This window comes from Cydia fagiglandana, chromosome 1, assembly GCF_963556715.1.
Source record: "Cydia fagiglandana chromosome 1, ilCydFagi1.1, whole genome shotgun sequence".
Classification (NCBI taxonomy): Eukaryota; Metazoa; Arthropoda; class Insecta; order Lepidoptera; family Tortricidae; genus Cydia; species Cydia fagiglandana.
The window spans coordinates 14,596,570-14,613,869 of NC_085932.1; the positions used below are offsets into that span (position 1 = coordinate 14,596,570).

Consider the following 17,300-nt stretch of genomic DNA (forward strand, 5'->3'; position numbering starts at 1 on the left):
ACCCTATGATAATAAATCTTCCTATCCCAGCTTTTTGCCACAGCTGCTCGCAGCGGGTCCGCTTGGCAACTAATCCCGGGAATTGGCGTAGGCACTAGTTCTTACAGTAGCGACTGCCATCTGACCTTCTAACCCAGAGAGGAAACTAGGAAACTTGTTGGAATTAGTCCGGTTTCCTCACGATGTTTTCCCCTTCATCGAAAAGCGATTCATCACCATCTCGACCTATATACGTCCCACTGCTGGGCACAGGCCTCCTCTCGAGCGCGGAAAAGCGATTGGTAAATATCAAATGATACCCATTTCGTACATAAATTCTTTTCAACTTTACCGTATGATAAGCTACAAAAAAAAAATTAGAAAACTAAGGGATTCAAATAGGTCATTCATTGGCTCCAGGGAACCCCTTAATGTAAATTACAGCATCAAAGTTGGAAACAACAAAACTTACGATGTTATTATGTACCAATGTCAGCAATTATTATTGATAAAATTGTGTACCTAATTATTAATTTCGAAAAATAAACTATAAATCTTTTTAAGCACGGCAACCCCAAATATGAATTCATAACCGTTAGCACTCGCGGATTGGACGAATTTTGTGCGGCACTGGAACACACCCAATCACGGATCACTATTTTTACGCGCGCGAATGGCGCGCAAGCTACATGGATCACGCGATCGCTAGTCAAGCGCACCATGAAGCGCACCCCACGCCACGCACCTGAGGGCTTACCGCGAACCACGTTCGACGTGTTGCCTCTCTGCCGCACCTGTGAATTTGTACGTAAGTGTGACAGGGAGGCAACACGTCGAACGTGGTTCGCGTTAGGCCTTCTGCAGCTGCGTTGGTGCGCAGTTGTTCACTTCAAAATGGCGCTCGCTGTGCGTAGAAAGTAGTACTCGTGTAAACGTGTAAAATTGGAGATAGCATAGAAGAAAACTGGTAAATATAAGTATTAGATATACCTTTACTTTCTTTCATCGAATATCTAGTGAAATCTGCATTAGACCTCAAAGCGTTATGTACTTAATGTGATTGTTCCAGAAAGGGTTCGCGGTTCAACTTTTTCTAACGGTTTCCTCAGCGTCCTTTACGAAGTTCAGTTGATATCGTGTCCACGTCCAGGGTAGATCAGACCAGATCTGCAAATCTTGGAGCACTCGTCGTATGCCATTAAAAAAATGTAAGTATTTACTAGCTACATCTAAATTTAAAACGATATTAGTACATGCTTGATTTTGTAGGTTAATTGTGTAAACGTGTAAAATTGGAGATAGCATAGAAGAAAACTGGTAAATATAAGTATTAGATATACCTTTACTTTCTTGCATCGAATATCTAGTGAAATCTGCATTAGACCTTAAAGCGTTATGTACTTAATATGATTGTTCCAGAAAGGGTTCGCGGTTCAACTTTTTCTAACGGTTTCCTCAGCGTCCTTTACGAAGTTCAGTTGATATCGTGTCCACGTCCAGGGTAGATCAGACCAGATCTGCAAATCTTGGAGCACTCGTCGTATGCCATTAAAAAAATGTAAGTATTTACTAGCTACATCTAAATTTAAAACGATATTAGTACATGCTTGATTTTGTAGGTTAATTAAATAGTCACCAACACTAATAAATTGTGTTATTCCTTCACAGTAAAACATGCCTGTTATAAAAATTTGGTCTGTAGATCAAAAAATCAAAAAAGCGGTTCAAATAATGGACCCAACAATAGAAAATGTTATTGAAAATGGTGAGTAAATCTAAATTAATTTGACTTTTCGTAATGAAATATTTTTTGTGTAATTGTAGAATGTAGTGTATTGTAGAATAGACTATAATTGGATACCTATTGTTAAGCATTAATGTGCTGACTCAAACCACATTTATTTTGCAGTAACATCGTTGCTTATCATGAACAGTGGTACAACTAAAAATGAAATGCTATTTATTGCATTTAATATTCTATCTTTTACTGGTAAGATTTAAAGTCGTGATGTCAATTTAAAAATTAGACGCTTGAAGTTGACATATTGCAAAATCAATGTGGTTTGACATATTAATATTTTTGCTAAACAGTATCCAATTAGGTATGTAGATTGTAGATAGAGGCCTATTTTCTGTCACTTAATTAGATCTATTCGTGCCGATATACCTCTATGTAAATACATACAAACTTGTTATACCCTCTCTCATATATCTATGTGAATGGTAGTAGAGTCGCACCAAGAAAAGTCTGCAGCGGATTTGATAGCCCACGCAGTGTGTTATTTATACGTCATAATTTCATAGAAGTTTGACGTTTAAAATGACACTTGCACTGCGTGGGCTATCAAAATCACTGCAGACTTTTCACAGTCTGACTCTATTAAGCAAATATTTAATTACATTGTACGCCATAGCGCTAACTTGAAAAGTCACACTTACATACAGAAATTTGTTTAACATATTAAGTAATTAGTGATCACCTGATCGGTTACAACATTCTAATTTACATGTATGTATGACGACCGGTCTGGCCTAGTGGGTAGTGACCCTGCCTGCGAAGCCGATGGTCCTGGGTTCGAATCCCAGTAAGGGCATTTATTTGTATGATGATACAGATATTTGTTCCTGAGTCATGGGTGTTTTCTATGTATTTAAGTATTTGTATATAAAAAAAAACTCATTTATTGTAAAATTTATTGTACAAAACGCTCACGCCCCGCCCTGAAAACGCGCCTGTGTGACGGAACCTGAACTCTTCCAAGAATCAAAAGTAACACCAAGATCAGCTTGCAGAGTGATTGCACGGGATTTGTGTGACAAATTTTCACAACTTTATGACAGAGATGCTGATACAAAAAAACTAATAGTAGGAGATCCCACATATGGTCGACCTTTACCAATCTGTCTGACGGATGAAAGCATGAAAATATGAAAAAAAATATGTTCCAGAACATAAATTAATAGGGTTACCTAAAGAAATACGGTCAAGGCTATTTTTAATTTCATGTATTACAGCACGCTACATTTATACTATACTATTTTTACTGTTTTTATAAGTATTGAATTCTAACAATATTTAGGTGGTAACTACTTACTGGGAATAAAATTCCACCAAGCCGAGTTAGTGGTAACTAGTGGGATTTTTTTTCCCAGTAGTTACCAGTGGTAAAAGGTGGAAAAAAAATCCCAGTAGTTACCACTGGTAATAACTTGGTGGTATGTAGTGAGTTTTTTAAGCACTATTTTCATGTTTTTTTTTGAAAACCCTATTTATTTTAAAACTCATATCAAATATCATCTTACAACACTGGTATCAAACGAAAAAACAAGAAAAAAAATGTATGTAACCCTATATCGAACTAATCGTTTAGAAAAAAAAAACGGTTTTTCCTTCTAACTTTTGAACCATCTGTCCAAATAATATGAAAAAAATGAAAATAGTGTTTAAAAAACTAAATCAAATAAAATTAAAACAAACTTGATCAGTTAAGCCGTTTATGAGTTATCGCTAAAAGTCTTCCCTTCTTATTTTAATTAAAAGCCTGGCAACCCTTATTTCTGACCGGATTTTCGCAGGCAACCCTGTTTACTTTCCATTGAAACTTATTTCGTTCGTCAGACAAATCGGTGAAATTTGCCGAAAATTTTTTTTTTCAAAAATTTTATTAAAATTAGCCTTGACCATATTTCTTTAGGTAACCCTATTTATTTATGTTCTGGAACATATTTTCTTTCATATTTTCATAGTTTCATCCGTCAGACAGATTGGTGAAGGTCGACTATACAGGGTGATCAATCCAAATGGGTCAGTATAAGTCAGAAACTATGAGAGATAGCGAAATCTGTTCTTAGGAACCATGGCTTCGATTTTAGATTTAATAATAATGGCATTCAATTTTTTTTTAATCTATCACACATATCCGGGATTCGAACATGGTCAATATTCTTGTTGTTTGTTTGTATGGCAACTTTTAAACGATGCGTAATAGGTGGGGGGTGCTTATACAGGTTGATCAATCCAAATGGGTCAGTATAATTCAGAAACTATGAGAGATAGCGAAATCTGTTCTTAGGAACCATGCGGCGAGCCTGGGGGCCCAAAATTAGCATGTCAAAAAAAACATTTTGGATAAATCTAAAATGGCGGCGGACACGGGCAAAGTCAAATTACCAAGTAGGTTAAGCGAGCCCGAAGGGCCAGCTTCAGGCCGGGAGGCTGAAAGCCGACCCCGGCAGACAGCCGAAGGCCCGGAGCCTCCACCCCGACTCCCAAAACGCGACGCTCAATAGGAAAAGTGTTGGGTCGTGTTTAAGGCTCCGGGCTAAGGCCTTCGGACTCGCTTAACCTACTTGGAGATTATTTGACTTTGCCCGTGTCCGCCGCCATTTTGGATTTTTTCAAACAAAAATTTTGACATGGTAATCTTGGGCCCCTAGGCTCGCCGCATGCCAAATCTCAGTGCGCTCGTACCAACTTGAAAAAATTAAAAAAAATGTCGGCCATTTTGATTTTTTTTTATGTAGTTTGTTTTGTCTCGGGGCCCTATATGATATTTGGTCGAGCACCTCCCACCTTATCACGCATCGTTTAAAAGTTGCCATACAAACAAACAACAAGAATATTGACCATGTTCGAATCCCGGTTATGTATGATAGATAAAAAAAAAATTGAATGCCATTATTATTAAATCTAAAATCGAAGCCATGGTTCCTAAGAACAGATTTCGCTATCTCTCATAGTTTCTGACTTCTCCATACTGACCCATTTGGATTGATCACCCTGTATATGTGGGATCTTAGACCATAATAGGAACAGGCTACCACACTATTATTAACACACATAGGTTTCCGTTATAGGGGTTTATATACCTATACAGGGTGATTTCGGGGTCGTGGAGCAAGAGAGCCAGACATCATACAGAATCCAAAGATGAGCTTTTTGATGTTGTTAATTATTGTTTTTCACCAATAATGATGATGATTTTCCAGATGACAAGTAGGAAAAAACATTTTTGCATACAAGTTGGTGACCCTACTCAATGTGACATCTTGTCGCTTTCCATACAGCGTATGTCAAAAGTCATAGGGTGACCATAATTACTTAGTATAACAATAATTTTACTTGAAAAATAAGAATAATTAAAGTAATTATCTTTTAATCAAATACTACCATACGATAATGTGGATCATTTACAGAGTCACAAAAAGTGGTTCTGGATCACGACCCTGAAATCACCCTGTATATATTTTTGAAAAATGACTTCATAGTTGATATAGTACACACATCTGTACACTCTTTTTTAAAGAACATATTTTTCCTAATTTATTTTCGTGTCGAGTAGTACATACCCATCAATAATAATTTATTAGGCACTATATATTTTACGTGCTACTTAAAAGACTCATAATTATAAACATATATATGACTCATAATTATAAATATATTGTAAGGCATATCTTCGTCTAAAAAATCGTTGCTTCAAGCATCACTGGGCCATTCCTTGCAGCCCGTACTCATTATTTCGATGATTTGAATTCTTTCTTGATCCTATAAGATAAGGTATCGTCACTTGTCACGTAATACTACCTCTCTTCAATATTTTATTAGGGCTTTGTACGTAATGAACTATTGATGTAACGGATAGTTGTTTGGCCCGATCCCGAATACTGGATGTACGGCCTGACGATCGGCCGAATATTCGGTCTGCGGCCGGCGGAAATACACCTACATTTCTGTTTTTCAGGTGCGCATTTGTGCAGTTTTCGACCTGTTTTGTAGTGAACTTTCGCGCGGACTCATTTCTAGGTTCGAAATAAGTGCGCGAGCAAGTGAGTGGAATGTTTAAATTGTTCTTCCATAAATGATTCCGTCAAGTTATGTTGGGTTATTCCCACTAGGTACCACCAAGTTCTTACCAGTGGTAACTACTGAGAATTTTTCCCCCACCTTTTACCACTGGTAACTACTGGGAAAAATATTTCTCCGTATATAGTTACCACCAACTCGGTTTGGTGAAACACTAATCAATTTATAATAATTGATTAAAACATAAATTTACTTAAAAATTGATGTTGATATTTGTATGGGAGAGTCAATTTTTTTTCGCCTTTGGTTCCATAGTAAAAGTTGTTCAGTATGACTTACATCCCCGTAAATTAATGCAGGTGACTATAAAAAAAACAACCTGTATTTTATACTGTACTTTTATTAGTATTTAACTCTAACAAAATTTTGGTGGTAACTACTGGGAAAAAAATTCCCAGTACATAGTTACCACTGTAAGAATTTGGTGGTAACTAGCGGGTATAACCCGTTATGTTCTAATGTATGGGGAAGAAAAACAATTACAGCCAGCGTTAAATGAACGTAGTATGATAGCATTGGGTATGGTGCTTTACGCACACTAGCGTCCCCTCCCCTACCCCTGACACAACCCCCCTTTTTAGCATGAAATATGTCCCGGTTGATGGTTTTTTTTTTAATTTTTTGAGGGAAGTATTAGAGTCTGGAAAAAAGTGTCAAGGTAAGAAATAATCCTTAATCAAATTTGTACAAAAAAAGTTACATGCAACTGTTTGGTAAGACTTACCATATTCATGTATTAACTTGTTGAAGTTGAATATATGTAACATAATAATACGTGATAGTACTGCAATGACAGGCGGTCTAGCATGAGTTGTGTTCTCGTGCGCGATTTTAAGTATGGACTCGCACGCGAGAACGCAACTCATGCTAGACGGTCAGAAATCGTATGGAGAAAACCAGCTTGTTGAACGGTAAAATTTTATCGAAGTTCATCTAGCTATAACATGAATATGGTGCACCATATCAACAAAATGAATAAAATACCTTTTTTGTTGAGAATTTAATAAGGGTTATTTCTTTCATTGACACTTTTTTCCAGGCCCCTCCCCCTGATGCAACTCCCCCTTTTAGAATAAAATGTGTCCCGGTTGACATATTTTTATTTTTTGGGGAAAGTATACAATATAGGAAAAAAGTGTCAATGAAAGTAGGGACACTAGTGTGCGTAAAGCACCATACCCAATGGTATCACACTACATTCATTTTCAGCTGGATATAATGTGTTTTTCAAAAAACACAATTTGACCGAATCAAAAGGAGAGAGATAAATCACTATATAGTTGAATTGTATATATATATGTCGCAGTAAGATAGATAAGGCCGTTATATAGTTATAACTCTAGGGATATAATTATATGACGTAACATAGTTATATGAAAGCGATTCATTACTATCTTAATAGGTATATAACTATAATACGGCTTTAGTTTAGTGATATAGTTATATTACTGGATTAAGTTTAGTGATATAGTTATATTACTGGATTGAGTTCAGTGAAATAATTGTAGGTAGGAGTGCAGCGGTGCGGCGGAGGTATAGTTATATCCCTAGGGATATAGTTATATGTCGTATAATACTTTTTTGCAATATTACGTAAAAGTACAGGTCGATTCACGAAAGCTGGCGCGAGATTTCTACTGAGTGACAGCTATTTTCATTGAAATTCTGTCAAATCTCGCGCCAGCTTTCGTGAATCGATCGCAATGCCTCATAAACCCTTAAAAATAGCAGCATGAAAATATATATAATAGTTATCTTACTAGGAATATGATTATAATACGGCATATAACTATATCCCTAGGGATATAACTAAACCTCCGCCGCACTGCCGTACTCCTAATACCTACAATTACTATCTTACTAGGAATATGATTATAATACGTAGTTACGTACTATACGGCATATAACTATATCCCTAGGGATATAACTATACCTCCGCCGCACCGCTGCACTTCTACTTACAATTATTTCACTAACTTAATCCAGTAATATAACTATATCACTAAACTAAAGCCGTATTATAGTTATATACCTATTAAGATAGTAATGAATCGCTTTCATATAACTATGTTACGTCATATAATTATATCCCTAGAGTTATAACTATATAACGGCCATATCTATCTTACTGCGACATATATATACTCAGAACTCGACACGTCCTGCCGTACTTAACACATATTCTTGACGAGTGGCCAGTATAGGTATTGTTAGAGGAGATACTGAATATTCGGCCGATGATCAGGCCGAACATCCATTATCCGGTATCCGGCCAAACAACTATCCGTTGCATCTCTATAGTTCGTTTTTTTAGCATTAGAAAAAAGGTAAACAATCTTGATGCGTCTTTTAATTGAAAAACACGTTTTAAAAATAAGTCACGGCAAATATGTAACAATTATGAATCTAATACGATCATTCATATTCTTCTGCTTTCATAAGTAATAGTTTATGATTTTTAAAAAGCGTTTTTCAATTAAAAGACATGTCAAGATCGCTTACCTTCTTGCAAGTTCTTTCTAATGCTAAAAAAAAACGAACTATAATTTTATTAATGTCAGTAACAAACATTTTCAGACAATTCGTTACTTGAAATGGTATAGGTTTTATTGCGTGATTCACATAGGCCTTATTAACCGAAACTTTTATAAGACTAATGTACATAAGATATAATTTATGTACTGGATTGCTGTTAGCTTTTAATTATATCATTTTATATGTTACTGTAATAACCAGGATGGTTACATTGTTGAAGTACATTATTCTGCAGGGCTCGTGTTGCCCGCAGGTGACACAGCTCACACACCAGGTTTGTAAAACTTATAGACCATTTAAGCTGATATGCGGGTCCGCCACCAATTTTTTCCCACATTGGCTTTTAGAGACTAGTAAATATAAAGACTGCCTTCAATATCTAGTTATATACAGTGTCGCATTCCTTTAAAATAATGAGCCTGCGGTAGATACAATTATTATAGGTAGGTAGGGGTACAATTATTATAGAGAGGTCTCTGTACCATTAATTTCGTTTGACACTTATAACTAGACGTCTGCTTAACACATTGGCACCGTCTGTAGGAAATTCATTGAGTGCATATTATTATATTATATTGTGTTAAGCAGTACAGAGCGCGTAGCCAATGTGCCAATGGTTAACGCTCCGTAGCGTATCGTAGTCATCTTTCTCTAGCACTAGTGCAACATTGACGGTTGCGTTTCGTTCGCTACGGAGCGTTAACGATTGTTCGTAGGCTCCGCACCCAGATACCTCTCTATAGTGAAACTAGCTACAGCAGGTTCATTATTTTAATGGAAACGCGACAATGTATAGACATGGGGCCGTATGAAAAAAAGTAAATCCTTGTGATTATAGGTATAAGAAGTCACTTCAAAAGAAGGTATAAGCTAAGCATTTATACTTTATTCATCTATGGATATCCTTTACCTTCTACTCTGAAGTGAATTACTGCGTTTGAAGCGAATGCTTTGGCTGTCATTCGAGTACTTTATTCATATGATTGAAATGAGCAAAAGGCCCGGAGTAAATCGTTTTGCTTAGCTTTAAACTTTTAAAGTATTAGCATTTGACCATGTATCTTTTTGTCAAATTTGACGCATTTAATACGTATAGAAGTGAATGCTTATACTTTTCTTTATTCATACGGCCCATTGGCAGTCTTTATTTTACTAGTCTCTGCTTTTAAGATGGCCAATTTCCTAGACCATGGGGTATGGGCAATCGCCGCCCTTACTGCCTAAAGGTGGCACGTGATCGCTCCGAGAAGCGGGGTTGATCCATTCACTTTTTTTTTTCTTGAGTTACCAGTATAAAGTCGGGCTTTGCAACATAAGCGCCGCATACAGATAATCAAATGTTATATGTATTATAACCTATTATAAGGTGTTAGCGAACGGGCTCCTAAATACTTTAGACTGTTGAAAAACAGTCTGCCTATCTGTACATGTGTGATACACTGTAAAAGCTATAGGTATATCACTCAGAGGGGTACAATTATTATCACAACTGTTATATACACTCACGTGAATTATTTGTCGCTACTGGCGGCGGCTGCACTCCGTGCACTGCGCACTGCGAACACTCGAGTCGATGAGGGACCCCCGAAGGGCCCGAAACATGTCGCCAGTATAGCGACAAATAATTCACGTAAGTGTATAACCGTTGTGATATAAATATTTTATAATATATTATGTCTCACGAAAGTTTAAATTCGATTAAGCATAGACTATTGACGATCCCCTTAAAGTAAACTACTTGAAATCAAACAATCAAAGCTTTTTCGCACGTACTTAGCCGGAGAGCTAGCCACGGAAAAAGGTATGAAATTTATAGAGCAACGAAATCCCTATAGTTAGTGTGCCATACTATCATTATTAATTAATCCGGGCAGCTGTTTAGCTGTGGGTGCGGGAGTGGATGGGAAACAAAGGGGTTGTAAAATCAATTGAAGGTGTGCAATTTATAGAGCTCTGTGTTTGGTGTGATATAATAGCTAATTATGTATTTAATTCAAATATAACAATGCCAGGCGTTTTATTTGGAGGAAAAGTAGTGCCAGATGATGAAAGTACACAATCCTTTGTGCGCCTGTCGAAGAGCACGAGCAATTTGCATCTAACTCACAATTGCTTTACGCATAGTGTCGTATGTCTTCTACTTTTTGTACTCTGTCACAGAATAAATAATAGTACTACACTGTTCAATTACGCCTAGGTAAGTGTTAGGAAAAAGTAGAAGACTCAAGACACTATGCGTAAAGCAATTGTGAGTCAGGTGCAATTTGGCCTGGCACTTGGCACCTGGCACTACTTTTCCCCCGAATAAAACGCCTTGCTTTGTTATATTTGAATTAAATACATAATTAGCTATTATACCTATCACACCAAACACAGAGCTCTATAAATTGCACACCTTCAATTGATTTTACAACCCCTTTGTTTCCCATCCACTCCCGCACCCACCGCTGAAAAGCTGCCAGGCGCCCGGATTAATTAATAATGATGGTATGGCACACTAACTATAGGGATTTCGTTGCTCTATAAATTGCATACCTTTTTCCGTGGCTAGCTCTCCGGCTATAGTACGTGCGAAAATGCTTTGATTGTTTGATTTCAAGTAGTTTACAAATTAGTGTTAAGTTAATCTAAGTTAGATAAGTGTTTAACTCGCAATGTTGCTATAAAACTAATAAAATTCTGCGTGGTATGTGTGTTTATGCATGTAGATATGCATGTAGACGTGTGCTCTATCATTTTAGTGCAAGAACTTCAATAAATTTATTTCTTTGTAATTTTGTTTTTTATTAAATAACCTCCAAACTGTAAATTGCTTGTTGTTTGTATATTATGATAAAATTAACTGATAACTGATAAAATTAGTTCGTTTTACATGTTATTAGGCGATATTTCCTAAAGAATTCTATACAAATTTTGTACATTCACATGCTATCGATAATTCTCAGGATTTTGCTATTGGCAAGTTGGTATTTGTTTTCTTATGTATTTTAATAAATGCAGTCTGCAGACAGGCTGCATTAATTAATTACATAAAAAAAAACTAACTAATTAATAACTAAATCCGGAGAATTACCGTAAATGTACAGAATTTGTATTGAATTTTACAGAAAAATATCCCCTAATAACATGAAATATTACCTAATTTTACAGGTAATAATACACAAACAACAAGTAATTTTACCTTGCCCATATTTAAAATCACAGTTTTCTTATGTAAAAATACATAAATTGTATCATTAATATTACCGAATAAAATGGAAAAATACTCAAAAATCATTAAAAATACATAAAGTTTGTGGTTAATTCACATACGCAAACTGTAATAAAACACATAATAATTCTGTAATATTACTGAATAAAAAGTAAATATACTTAAAAAAACATTAACAATACATAAAGTTTGTGTAATTTTACAGACGAAATCTGTAACAAAATACATAATAATTTGGTAATATTCCCGAATAAAAAGGAAAAATACTTAAAAAAATCATTAATAATACATGTACTTTGTGTAAATTCACATACGAAATCTGTAATAAAACACATATTAATTCTGTGATATTACCAAATACAATGTAAATATACATAAAATATCATTAATAATACAAAAACCTAATGTATTTTTACATACGAAATCTGTATCAAAACACATAATAATTGTGTAATGTTACCGAATAAAAAGTAAAAATACTCAAAAAACATTAATAATACATGAAGTTGGTGTAATTTTACAGACGAAATCTGTAACAAAATACATAATAATTCGGTAATATTACTGAATAAAAAGTAAATATACTTAAAAAAACATTAACAATACATAAAGTTTGTGTAATTTTACAGACGAAATCTGTAACAAAATACATAATAATTCGGTAATATTCCCGAATAAAAAGGAAAAATACTTAAAAAAATCATTAATAATACATGTACTTTGTGTAAATTCACATACGAAATCTGTAATAAAACACATATTAATTCTGTGATATTACCAAATACAATGTAAATATACATAAAATATCATTAATAATACAAAAACCTAATGTATTTTTACATACGAAATCTGTATCAAAACACATAATAATTGTGTAATGTTACCGAATAAAAAGTAAAAATACTCAAAAAAACATTAATAATACATGAAGTTGGTGTAATTTTACAGACGAAATCTGTAACAAAATACATAATAATTCGGTAATATTACTGAATAAAATGTAATCATACATAAAAATCATTACTAATACACAAACTTTATGTATTTATACATACGAAATTTGTAACAAAACACATAATTACTCTGTAATATTACCGAAAAAAATGTAAAAGTACGTAAGTGAAATTTTACGTATATGTAAAATTACATACATGAAATTTTACAGATTATGTAAAATTACATAAGTGAGATTTTTACATATCTGACAGCATGATTATGTAAAATTACATAAATATAATTTTACATAACCGTCAATTTGTTTGATTATGTAAAATTACATAAATGTAAAATTACATAATAATGAAATCAGGTCGATATGTAAAATTACCTACGCCTTGTAAAATTACATAATTATGTAAAAATACAGAAAAGTTAGGGCAACGAAAGTTGCCCTAAAATTATGTAAAATTCCCTGAATATTTTTAACAGTGTACAGACATTAAAATACACGTGAGGATTCCAGAGAAAACCTTATTAACAAAAAGCCGAACGTGTTATGGACTAATATTGCTGGTTCAATTGGTAACGTTCTTGTAAGTACTTGTACTCTTATTTAGATGAATAGGTATTTAATACTTAACATACGTAGATACGTATGTTGATTACCTAAATATACAATTTTTTAAAAGTGTTCATACTATTTACTTCTCTCGCAATACACGAGTCTATGTGCTTTATACACGAGACTAAGGTATATCAGGTCTGTAATGTAATCAGGTTTGTTACATTTCGTGTATTTCTATAGTAGTTAAAACTATTTTTTAGCCTATAATAGCCTACTTACGGCCAAAAGTAACTTTGTATATTTTGTTACACACTTTACACTAATTTTTACGATCACGGATCCCTAAAAATAAAAAAGGTTACAGTCACGATTCCTTCCAATTTCAAAAATATTCTGTATCAATTTAGAACACCTAATTTCGGCCGTAAACGGTTCAAACTTTGCATATGAAATTCCTATTTTAATTTACATTTATTCTAATTTACATCCGATTGATAATTTGGAAGACTTGGGGCAGTTGCTGCCATCCACGACTTGACTAACAAGAATCAAGAACAAGGAAATTTATTCGAAAAGTTACTAGTAGGTAAGTAAGTAGGTAATGGTGTAGTTCAGCAAAAAACTTGCGGGTGTTAAACCTGAGATTCATTGAAAATTATGTTTATTGTAGGTTATTGTTGTATAAGATTTTTTTCCTTGAATTTGTTTTAAAAAACAATTAGAATTTATCTAGAATAAAATATCTCAGTTGCCAGTATCGTATCTAAGCATCGTATTTAAGCAGCATTATTGCTTAATCAGCAATAATTAAACATACTAGTAGGTAAATAATAAATGGTATATCACGCACTATATTGTTCTATTCTCGTCTACACGATGGGATTTTAATAAGACGCTATGTTATTACGAATAGCTTTTAACAACATCGTATAATTACCGGCAAGTTGCCTTAAGACATTCGGTGACCGAAGGTAATTAATATTGCCGCGCTTACTTTGCCTGCTTGTGCTTTTAATAATAAAATTATACGTGTAATTTTCTGTATTTTTTTTATACAACCGATAAAGTATATATAGATTGTTCGGTAAAGAGATACCTATTAAATCGTAAAAACAAGAAACACTGAGATACCCATCGGGGTTCAAGCCCTTCCTTCGGTTTTCGTAGAGGTTCTGTGGTAATATCATTCATGACACAACTTTTTATAAGTACCACTAGTAATTACTGCTAGCTCGTACGCACCTCCTCGTGTAAAAATTACATTTGGATAGCGACTGCACCGCTCCTGCAGCTGAAGTACTGACGCAGGCGATGCCACTGTTAATTTCCTGGACAAATTGTTACAGATGTAGTGCATAATTGTTTACCATGTTCGTATTTGTCATCCTAGTTCAGTCAATGTCAGTACGTACTTGTTGTACCAAGACTAACTGAAATAGCAAGATGCGTTCGGAGTTTCAGTGAGAATGATATGTATAATAATTATGCACTACATCTCTACTGTCATTGTCGCATAAAAGTGACAGTCAGTTTCCAACGACAGCTGCAATACTGTTCATTTTACTATGGAAATTGACAATGACAGCGACGCGTTCAGTACCGGGAGTGCAGCTGCGGTTAGAAATGGAATGTTATCATTAAGGTGACAGTCCAATTAGAACGCTCAAACCGTCACTTATTTTATCAAGGAGCTGCAACTATAAAATGGGACATTCAGATAGTGTCTGTCGCAGCGATACTGTTGCAAAGTTACTGCTGCAGTCACAGAATATGACCTTGATCCCTTAAGAACGCTTATTTTATAAATTGACGTCCTAATTTTTTTAAACAGCAGTCGTGCAGTCCCTATACGTAATAATAGAAACCATAACGTGGGTTCGTGGGCTGTTCCCGTAAACGACTTCTGATTTAACATTTAAATTCGTTCCCGAGGCGATGCGGGAGCACTCTAATTGCTGCGGCCGGCGCAAATTATAAATTCATTTAAAGCACAGACCCCGGGCTAAGGAGATTTTTCAAGAGCAGCACTTTTTGTTGTTAGTTGATGACGATGAATGTTAGGTACTACTTATAATCTTTACTACTAAACTACGGATGACTTACGTTAGAACGGTCCGGATCCGGGCATAGGTGATCACGTGATGTTTTCTGAAAAGTCGGATGTCTCGTCTCGAATCCGGACCAATATAGCGTGAGTCATCTTTAAAGAAATATAATAAACCGACATAACATATCGACCTAATTTATGATTACGATTAGCCACTGTAAATTAAAGTCGTTGACTCTTAAAGTCAAGGTCTGATATGGAGATGGTAAAGATAAAAGTATCAAATGGCGCGCGTTATTATGAAGTTTTTGCTAAACACGTCAATCAATATAAAGAGGGCATAAGGGCACGATAAAAGTAATAGTATTTTATGCAACAGTTTTATAAGATGGGTCAAAAAATGTGAGTGGCGTGGGTAACAATGTGAGCCGAAGGCGAACATTGTTAATAAATACGCCATGAGCATTTTTTGACTACTTATACAACGTTGCATACAATGCTTTTTCTATGAGTAGGCAATATTAAATAAAATACAAAAAATTATAAACAAAATTTTATTTATGAAAATGTCAATGTAAATTTTGGATAGTAGGTATTACTATATGTATGTAGCTCTTGTATGCGACAAGCACCCATAATACCAAATATTACTGCAACCTGTAACAAGAAAAAGGAGAATTAAATAATATTCAGCTTCAATGCAAAAATATAAAATGTACATAAATATAGCTCGTTGTACTGTGTATCAAAAATTTTTATAACATATACCAACCTTGCTTAAAAGATAGATCTGATCCGGTGCTTCCAATTAGTCTTTGAAAATACACCAAAGACGTTTTCAGAGAATGACGAAGTTTTGTGCTCCAATCTCCACGCCATGCACTTCTCATAAGATTTGTCGTATAGGTGCTGAGATTTAGTACTTAGGCAACAAATTTTCGGTCGCTGCTTTTGCTGCAGCGTGGAAAGTATTAAGTAAAACGCAAGCTGGGCACTAACTGACTTTATTATGCATCTACCCGATATGTTACAATTGTTGGCATACCCTACACATCCCACCACCAAATCAAGACATAGCCTTTAAATAATCACTATTGTAATTAACATCATTTCGTGTGAATTTGACCTTCAATTATTTTTATACATATAACAGTACCTATCTACCCCATATATATATCCCTCCCACCATCGGAAGGCAAATCTAATAAAATAAGTACATGCTAGGATTAATAATACACTTTAACTGTGCATACTTAGGAAAAGCCTATGTTTTCCGTGAACGTCCGTTAAATGTTGTAAATTACTTGTAATAAATTACCTTACTAAAGTGTATGCGTTTGATACGCCGGTTCCAGAAAAATAGGCTTGTGCTAAATATCTTGACAAAAAAAAAAATTTATTTGTTTATCAATCTATACTTAATGACAATGACTAAATCTATACTTAACTACTTTTTTGTTACTATTATTATTGTCTTGATTAAACCTTAGGTTCGATCAGGCTCAATTATGGTAAGCTTTTTGTTAGCCCTACGTTGGGCCCGAATGCTTCGAGCGGAAGGGGCTGTGTGCCCCGCGGGGCGCTCGTCATTGTCTTCACCCGGCAACCTGTCAGTGTCTACCGCGTCCCCGTACTCGTAGTCAGACTCGGCCTCTGACTCCTCCGCTGACTTGGTGAAGTCAGCAGCGCTATCCCTATTAGTCTCCTTACTAACCCCTGCGGGCTCGCCAGCCACCTCCGACATCGATCCCTCACCGGCGCCATTCGTCTCGCCAGAGTTCGTGTCCGCCGGTAACATACTCGCGCGTGACAATGAAAACCTAGTAGTATTATTATTTCCTCTCAACGGAATAATTTGATCTTGGTGCCGGCGCCAAATCGCATCGTTTCCTACGTCCACTTTGTACGATACTGGACCCGTGGTCGCAGTAATCTGGCCTTCAGACCATCTTTCGCCCTTTTTAGTATAATCACGCGCCAGAACTGGCTGCCCCACGTGGAACCGCCGGTACTGGCCGCCGGCTGCCGCGGCCTGCTTGCTCTGCGCGGCGTGCGCCGCGGCCGCGGGGTCAGGGCGCAGCGCGTCGAGACGCCCGCGCAGCCGCCGCCCGAGTAGTGCCACGGCTGGTGCCACACCCGTGGTGGCATGCTCGCTGTT

The 17,300-nt window shown here is 35.7% G+C and overlaps 1 long non-coding RNA gene across 2 annotated transcripts; it reads left to right on the forward strand.

The window, feature by feature from the left end:
* The first annotated feature begins 861 nt into the window (after positions 1-861).
* LOC134670803 (uncharacterized) lies at positions 862-2,579 on the forward strand. 2 transcript variants are annotated; one of them, XR_010099133.1, is made up of 4 exons: positions 862-946; positions 1,049-1,187; positions 1,399-1,537; positions 1,648-2,579. It is a non-coding gene; the product is annotated as an uncharacterized LOC134670803 (long non-coding RNA). The 2 variants fall into 2 exon arrangements; XR_010099134.1 differs by lacking the exons at positions 862-946; positions 1,049-1,187 and adding an exon at positions 1,251-1,296.
* Positions 2,580-17,300: the final 14,721 nt, after the last annotated feature.